General features: G+C 40.8%; 1 long non-coding RNA gene across 1 annotated transcript; it reads right to left on the reverse strand.

The window, feature by feature from the left end:
* Positions 1-20: 20 nt before the first annotated feature.
* Positions 21-8,160, reverse strand: LOC118242591 (uncharacterized). The gene is made up of 4 exons (XR_004776915.2): positions 8,099-8,160; positions 7,919-7,990; positions 7,625-7,685; positions 21-4,576 (listed from the first exon to the last, which is right to left on the reverse strand). It is a non-coding gene; the product is annotated as an uncharacterized LOC118242591 (long non-coding RNA).

The raw sequence follows: 8,160 nt of genomic DNA on the forward strand, positions 1-8,160 counted from the left end.
TAAAAATATAATACATTTTCATATCATATTATTTTTAATCTTTGCATTATGAGTAATTAGTAATAAAACTAACCTGACTGCAAAATAATCATAATCATCCTCACACAGGCAAGACATGAACGAGAAGGATAACAAAGAACAGGAGCCACCACACACACCTAAAGATGAACCTATTTATAACAATGTACAGGTAGTCTATTTAAATCCAACATCAGCCATAACATATTCAACTCAAAGTAATGTTATTTAACAAAACTAACCAAACACAGGCCTTGAAACAATGACAATGTACTTATTATAAAGTGAGAGGTAAGGAGATCACATATGCTGAATTATACATTATCACAGATGAAATATACATTCTATAACTTAAACAAATAAATATGTGTTATGTGGTTAATAGTTTATGCAATCATTTGGATACTTACTCCTGTCATACGGGTAGATGTAGACGTAACGCGTGGTGGCCCGAGTGCCGCAGGCCGAGGGGCAGGACGCACAGACTAGCGACTGGGACATACATTTATTTACATAAACGACAGTGGCACTGATACGTATTACAAACAATAAACACAAACGTAACGATTGACATTAAACAAACACGATGAACACACATACGTTTCAACAATAAGGAAAGAACATTGACACGCTACGTCAACATTAACCAACACTCTCCACACTTTGACACGGGTTTATAGACATTTAGATGAACGCAGGCGCAGGTGTGTGCAGGTGTGGTTACAAACAGAACAGCCCTCCCACTGCATGTGGCTGGCCAAACCCTGTGACTCGGGGGAGGCGAGTGTTCCGTGACAGTAGACAAGGCAAGCCAACTGATTATCATTTTAATACAATAGTTCAGGGCCATTACAATTTTAAATCTGATTAAAATTAAATTAAAACTAAGTAAAGATAAAGTTCATCAAATAACCCATTAAAAATTGTTTGCAGAAAAAAGTAGCTTGAAGTTGAGCTACTCTACTGTCAGTTACAGTCTGATGGGGTTTACTTAATGTAGTGTCTTTGTCACCAAGCAGTCCTACCAAAATAAACATGATATCATAATGTTGGTCTATTTTTGGAAGATTAGCCCTTAATTGTCATGCATAATGTTTATTGGTCTCATTTACCAATATCAGTTTAAAGCCAACAAAGGACAGGCTAAGAAAACAGAAAGAAAGGAAAAGCTTCAGCGGGCCGCCCAGGGTAGCTCTCTTCTCTTCTGGATCAGGCCATCTAGCATTAAGGAGAAGAAGGAGGAGGGAATGATATTGCCACCTGATACAGAAGCCATCACAGATGAAGAAGAAAGCACAGAGTCCAGAGCAGAGTCAGTTTCAGGGACAACTACAGAAACAATCTTCTGACACATTAGATCAAGATGAGGGTGAGACGGAGGCTGGACCCCTTATAGCACAGGGAGGATATGAGCAAAAGCAAGCTGTTAATGCAGGAGAGGAAGTACATCGCAAACATAGTTGATAAACATTTCACATCAGCTGCAATGAGAATTACATTTCTATGTGCTGCAACACAGTCCTCTGTCTAGAGGCTGGTATATGATATGGTAACTAGACATAGCATATCTCAAAAATGCTGAAAAACATTGGTTCTCTGGAAAAGTATGTCTGGAGTACTCAAATACTCTTTTTTCAATACACTGTTTTAGTTGTCAGCTTTCAACCAGCACTCAGTCACAGAAATCCTCATGACAAGCATGGTCAGGCCAACTACCAAAAAAGGCACTCCAGACATTCTTTGATGTATAGCAGGAAGAATGCATTTCCTGCCATGACAGTGTCAATGTAGAATGTAGAATGAATGCAGAGTGAAAGTCACCAAGACAAAGCCCCAGGTGTCTGTGCTGTCTAACAGAAGCCAAAAAGACATATTTGCAGCACTGGGCCCTTACATCAGGAAGGCGAGATACAAAGTGAAATAAAAGGGGTGGGAATGTACTCCATCCTATTGGATGAAACCTCTGATGTTTTAAACCATAGGCAAGTGTTATTTGTAGTATGATATCTTCATCATATACAAATAAAGGGGAGACTCATTGGGGTGTGTAATGTTGATACAACTACAGGCCAGGAGCTGGAAAGTGCTATGCCTTCCCTTCTGTAGAAGACTGGTCCAGAGATAAAGAATACATGTGGCCAAGGATATGATGGAGCAGCCAACGTGAGTGGCATGTATAAAGGTCTTCAAGCCAGAATACATGCATGCAACAAAAAACAAAGTGCACTATTTGAATCTGGTCCTGGTGGAAGCCTCAAAATCTAACAAGCAGTTTGTGTATACTTGTTGCATACTTTTTGCACTGGCTCCCCAAAGTGCCTAGCTGCACTGATGAAATAGCAGCAGTCTTTGCATCCTCTACACTGAAGCTCAAGAAGCTCTTAGATATCTGATGGGCCTTCAGAGAGAGAGCACCGAAAGCCCTTCGGAATATTATGAAAGCTCTTACGAAGCTCCTTGATGACATCAGTGCAAGTGATTCACCTAATCTGGCCCTAGGGGATGATGAGATGCATAGAAATGGGATCAACTTTATTCTCTGCCTGGAAAGCATCACGTCAGAGACCACTGTCAGGGCCAAGAGAATGTTCTAAGATATGTAGACGTTAGCTGCTACATAGATAGTTAACCGCCTTCACAATCTGAGTTCTGCTAAGGATGGTGACCTGTTTGATGAGAAGTTGTAAGCATTCTTATCTACAAGAGGATTTGAACTAAGTGGACAAGCAATGATGCTGATGTCATTGCTCATCTGCTTGCTGACGCAACAGCAGGGAACAATGAACTGTGGCTTGCTCAGAATCAATTGGATCAACAAGAAATAACTTTGGGTCTTTGTTGGTATTGTATAAATGCTGAACTGGATTACAGATACAAAGTCACCTACCATGTGTCACATATATAGTGTTCTGGTGAAGCAATATGACCATATTGCATACATCACCTCCTTTACCAGTGGAGCTAAGGAGATTGTACAGCATCTCCAGGACGAACTTAGAGACTAGAATGACCCACACTTACCGGAAGAGCTCCGGAAAGCCTGGATTATATGTGGAAGAGAACTGCAATACCTCTCACAGCTCACATTCCCACAGTGCTATTTAAGCCCAGAAATGGATATTCCAGAATCACATCACGCATGGCAAATCACTATAGTCTCTTTAGGGTAAGAACCCTTCACATAATGGTCCTTCATTCCTCTGCTGCAGAACATTAAACAATGTGAATTTCTGTGGGGCCTCATAAGAACTTATCTCTTCTGTACCAAAGGCAAGAGCTACTAGAGAAAATGGCTCTTCGTGAGGCAGCAAGGAATGTGCCATCAGTTGGCAACCATAAAGCGACAAAACTTACACTCCTACATTTCACCATGTATCTGATGTATTTGATACAAAGCATCCTGTGATTAAACTCATTATTTCTGAATCTGATGACAAAGTGAAGCATCTACATAAGAATAAGTGTTCAGACACTTCTGAAAAAAAAAAAAAAGCTGTGAAATGTCATCAGCACAAATGCAGTGTTCCAAAGGTGGAGAGCAAAGCCACAGCCACCTACAATGACAGCTCTTCCCCCATGTAGACTTCAACTTTTTAAGCCTGCTTTCTTTTTCACTGGCACTATTTTGGCCCATTTGTAATCAAAATAATCCAAAGGAATGAAAAGAGGTGGGGCATCTTGATCAAGTGTCTGACAACACTTCCAGTATACGATTCTGTACTCTCTAGTACTGATACATTCATTCCCGATGGCCTGAGACAATTTAGTTTCTCACAGAGGAATTCCATCAGAGCGGTACTAACTCCACCAGAGGGACTAACTTTAGAGGAGGAGAATGCGAGTTGAAGAATGTGGGAGCATGAAATATGGTCTATTAAAGTAGCCTTGCAAGTATCATTTAGGACCCAGACCACACTTATCCCAAGTAGAAAATCCAGATAACAACAAATGACCATGGTCATGATTCTGATTGGGCAATGGGAACTGGCCCATCAGCCACTTTACAGAACTTTTGTCAGGGGAAGATGGAGCAGAACTGCTGCTCATGTGCGGGACAAAAACTTACGTCAGATGAAGGACAAGGCTAGTTCGCCTACCTGATTAGATTTGAAAGTAGAAAAATGTTCATGTGCAGTCAACAAACTGTTCAGTGTGGCCAAGCACCATCTAGAGGGCATTGTCAGGAACTGCACTTTTAAATTCAGGCTTTTTGGTCTTGTGTTACAATTACTCTAATGTGTATTTGTCATTTCTTAAAGACAAGCTTCCTCACATGGTCACACAGATAACCAAAATAAAGAAAGGAAGTTTTACATTATACATGATTTCTTCAACTCTCTGAAATAATTCGTTGAATTTTACAATTTAAAAATGGCATCCAATATGCACAAACAAGCCTAGATTGATTGAGATCAACCTAAACATAAATAAAGATTTTTCTTGAAGTCTTGCTCTCCTTCTCCAAGTGTCCAGCTCAGATTCAGTTCACTGGACTTCAGATGTTGGCATAAATGGCATCATCAGTAGCACATTCGTATGGATTGTCCTCTACATCCAGCTGCAAGAGTAAGAAATGGTTACGTTTATATGGATAGAGCACACAAAATTACAAGCCTCTGGTCACTAAATTATTTAAATAAATTGAGTGGCGGTAAGAGTTAGTTTCTTCTGTTTCATTAGTGCCTTTTTGTATAGTTTTATGTTGTTTTATTTATTTTAGAGCCTCCATGACTGTAATTGTGATCCTGGGATGCTGGGAGGGTGTCCAGATGGTAATGCATTGTTACTGCATTGTAATATACACTGTATTGCCAAAAGTATTCGCTCGTCTGCCTTTGCATGCATATGAACTTGAGTGACATTCCAATCTTAATCCATTGGGTTTAACATGATGTCAGCCTACCCTCTGCAGCTATAACAGCTTCAACTCTTCTGGGAAGGCTTTTCACCATGTTTAGGAATGCGTTTATGGGAATTTTTGACCATTCCTCCAGAAGGTCAGAGTGAGGTCAGACACTGATATAGGATGAGAAGGCCTGGCTCTCAGTCACCTAATTCATCCCAAAGGTGTTCTATCAGGTTGAGGTCAGGACTCTGTGCAGGTCAGTCAAGTTGTTCTACACCAAACTCGCTCATCCACATCTTTGTGGACCTTGCTTTGTGAACTAGTGCGCAGTCATGTTGGAACAGGAAGGGGCCATTCCCAAACTGTTCCCACAAAGCTGGGAGCATGAAATTGTCCAAAATCTCTTGGTATGCTGAAGCATTAACAGTTCCTTTCACTGGAACTAAGAGGCTGAGCCTAACTCCTGAAATCAACCCCACACCATAATCCTCCCTCCACCAAACTTTGCACTTGGCACAATGCAGTCAGACAAGTACTGTTCTCCTGGCAACCGCCAAACCCAGACTCGACAGAGAAGTGTGATTCAGCACTCCAAACAACATGTCTCCACTGCTCTAGAGTCCAGTGGCGGCATGCTTTACACTACTGCATCTGACGCTTTGCATTGCACTTGGTGATGTAAGGCTCGGATGCAGCTGCTCAACCATGGAAACCCATTCCATGAAGCTCTCTACGCACTGTTCTTGAGCTAACCTGAAGGCCATATGAAGTTTGGAGGTCTGTAGCGATTGACTCCGCAGAAAGTCGGCGATCTCTGCACACTACGAACCTCAGCATCCACTGACCTTGCACTGTCATTTTACGTGGCATACCAATTCGTGGCTGAGTTGCTGTCATTCCCAATCACTTCCACCTTATTATAATACCACTCACAGTTGACTGTGGAATATTTACTAGCACGGAAATTTCATGACTGGGCTTGTTGCAGAGGTGGCATCCTATCACAGCACCATGCTGGAATTCACCGAGCTCCTGACAGAGACCCATTCTTTCACAAATGTTTGTAGAAGTAGTCTACACGCCTGGGTGCTTGGTTTTATACACCTGTAGCCATGGATGTGATTGGAATACCTGAACTGAATGATTTGGATGGGTGAGTGAATACTTTTGGCAATATAATGATTAAAGTCTCATCTTTTACAGTACAGTTTTGCAGTTTCTCTTGCTGATAGTGGTGGAACCCACTGGTATATAGGAGTGCTATGTATTGGTGTTTTTCCTTTGTGTGTATTTTCTTTAGATCTGTTGTGGACCTCATCATTTTTTATTGGTTTGATGGTGTCACTGGGTTAAACTCCTCATGGTGGTGATGCCGAGTTAAACTGCTCTCATTAGACGTCATAACAGCTGATGTAAAGACAGCTGGACAGAAGTCGTTACATTACTTAGGACAGGATGTCCTCGAAATTGGTGTGATATGAAATGACCTCCATATTAGAGGAATGGTGTGTGTGTGGGTGTATGTATCTAAAGAAAGCTCAAAAATGATGCTTCAACAAATGCACTCATTATGTGAACCAGTAGTTTTCTTTGTACTGATACATCAAAATGTATTTATCACATGGCCAACCTTGTGTGTCATGTGTCACGGACTGTCGCCAGATCAGTAAGCATGAGCACCTTTGCCTTGTTTATTCTCTCTTATTTAAAGCCCATAGTTACTGTCCTCCAGTGCAGTGCATTGCTCGCCTGTACAGAGCCTAGAAGGCGACGCCTGCAAGCCAGCTTCCACATCGCTGTACAATGAGTGGTTATTGTCAGCTGCTTGTCAGTTTCCTTTCTATTAATGGAGTTAGCTCTCCGCTGGGCATATTTTTGTTCTTGTTATGGAGAATCAGGACTTTGTAAGTGCACTTGCTTCTCGTTCTCTCCCTGCTGCCGTCACAAAATGTTATCCTATCCTGACTGCTTGGTGTGATGCTCTTACAAATATCAGTACATTTATGATAAATGCCCCCTTTTTTCAAACATCACAAAATGACCATGTAGTGAATTTGAAAATTCAAAGTCATTTTGTGCCGGACTTGGCTTCTTTGATGAGAACTTTCCTGTCATGCTCTTTATTGTGTCCCAGAGTGTTTTGGGCTCTTTGTTGTAACAGCATCTTCCAGAGAGTTCCTCCATTTTACACTGTCAGCTTCTCTCTTAGGTTTCCCCTCAGTTTGACAGGACCTCAGTACTGGACACTAAATGCCTTCCTCATGGGATTTATCATCTGTTTAATATTCTCACTAATATGCATCATCTTGTTTAGGTGGCACAGACATAGACCTTAATATTTCCTGTAGGAATAACTGTTCCGCACACACGTATTGTCACTTGTAATTGTGGTAATCCAATGTACCCTGCTGACATGTGTTCCAATATGTATTTTCAAACCAACCTTTTAGTTGACTCATACTGTCTTGAGTCCACAACCTAACCTCTCTTTCCAGGGTGTTATTGTTTTAAAATTTTGATTAATGTTAGAATTAAGTAGACCACCAAATAAAGTTGTTCCCTTTAAAAAAAAAATCCGCTAAATACACTGTTTACTTAAATTCAACCGTATCCCTACTCTTATGAGACACATTGTGCGTATTTAGCACTACTGTAAATGCTGTGACAGATTAGTGTGGTACATGTTTTAGACTCCTTAACATTCCACAAAAGCAAATGACTTTCAACAAATGCAAAGATGATTTGTTGTGATCTGCCTACCGCCATGTTGCTATACACATGCTGCGTTCCTTTGTAGTTTGGGGGGGAATCTTCACATTTTCTGCAAACCGAAGGACAAGTTATTATGATATGAATATACCCAATCCATGTAAAGTGACCTCTGAAACCAAGAGCAATGCTAGCATGCTGACTAATATGCTACTGATATAGTGACTTTTCATTTACAGTAAACATCACTGGACAAATGTCGTTAATTCAAACTGCTTACAGCTTGCTCTGTAACAGGTAAGTATCTCTGCTGCAATTTTGACACAAGGATGTCCTTGCATGTACCTTTGTGAGTCAGCCTGGCTTGGGGTGACATTCATTTCTGTCTTCAGGTGTGTTGCATTCTGCTCTATTCTGCTAATTTCTCACAAAAGACATGTAGCATTATTTTCTCTCCCACAGCTTGTTCATATATTTTTAGAAGTGTGTTAATGTAGTTATTTGAAAAGAGTGATTCATTCTTACCATTTTCTTTTCATTATCCATATGGAGATGCCAGTTATGGTTACAACAAGTGCAGAGACAGC

The sequence above is a fragment of the Electrophorus electricus genome, chromosome 17, assembly GCF_041902795.1.
Source record: "Electrophorus electricus isolate QZ-2024a chromosome 17, ASM4190279v1, whole genome shotgun sequence".
NCBI classification, from domain to species: Eukaryota; Metazoa; Chordata; class Actinopteri; order Gymnotiformes; family Gymnotidae; genus Electrophorus; species Electrophorus electricus.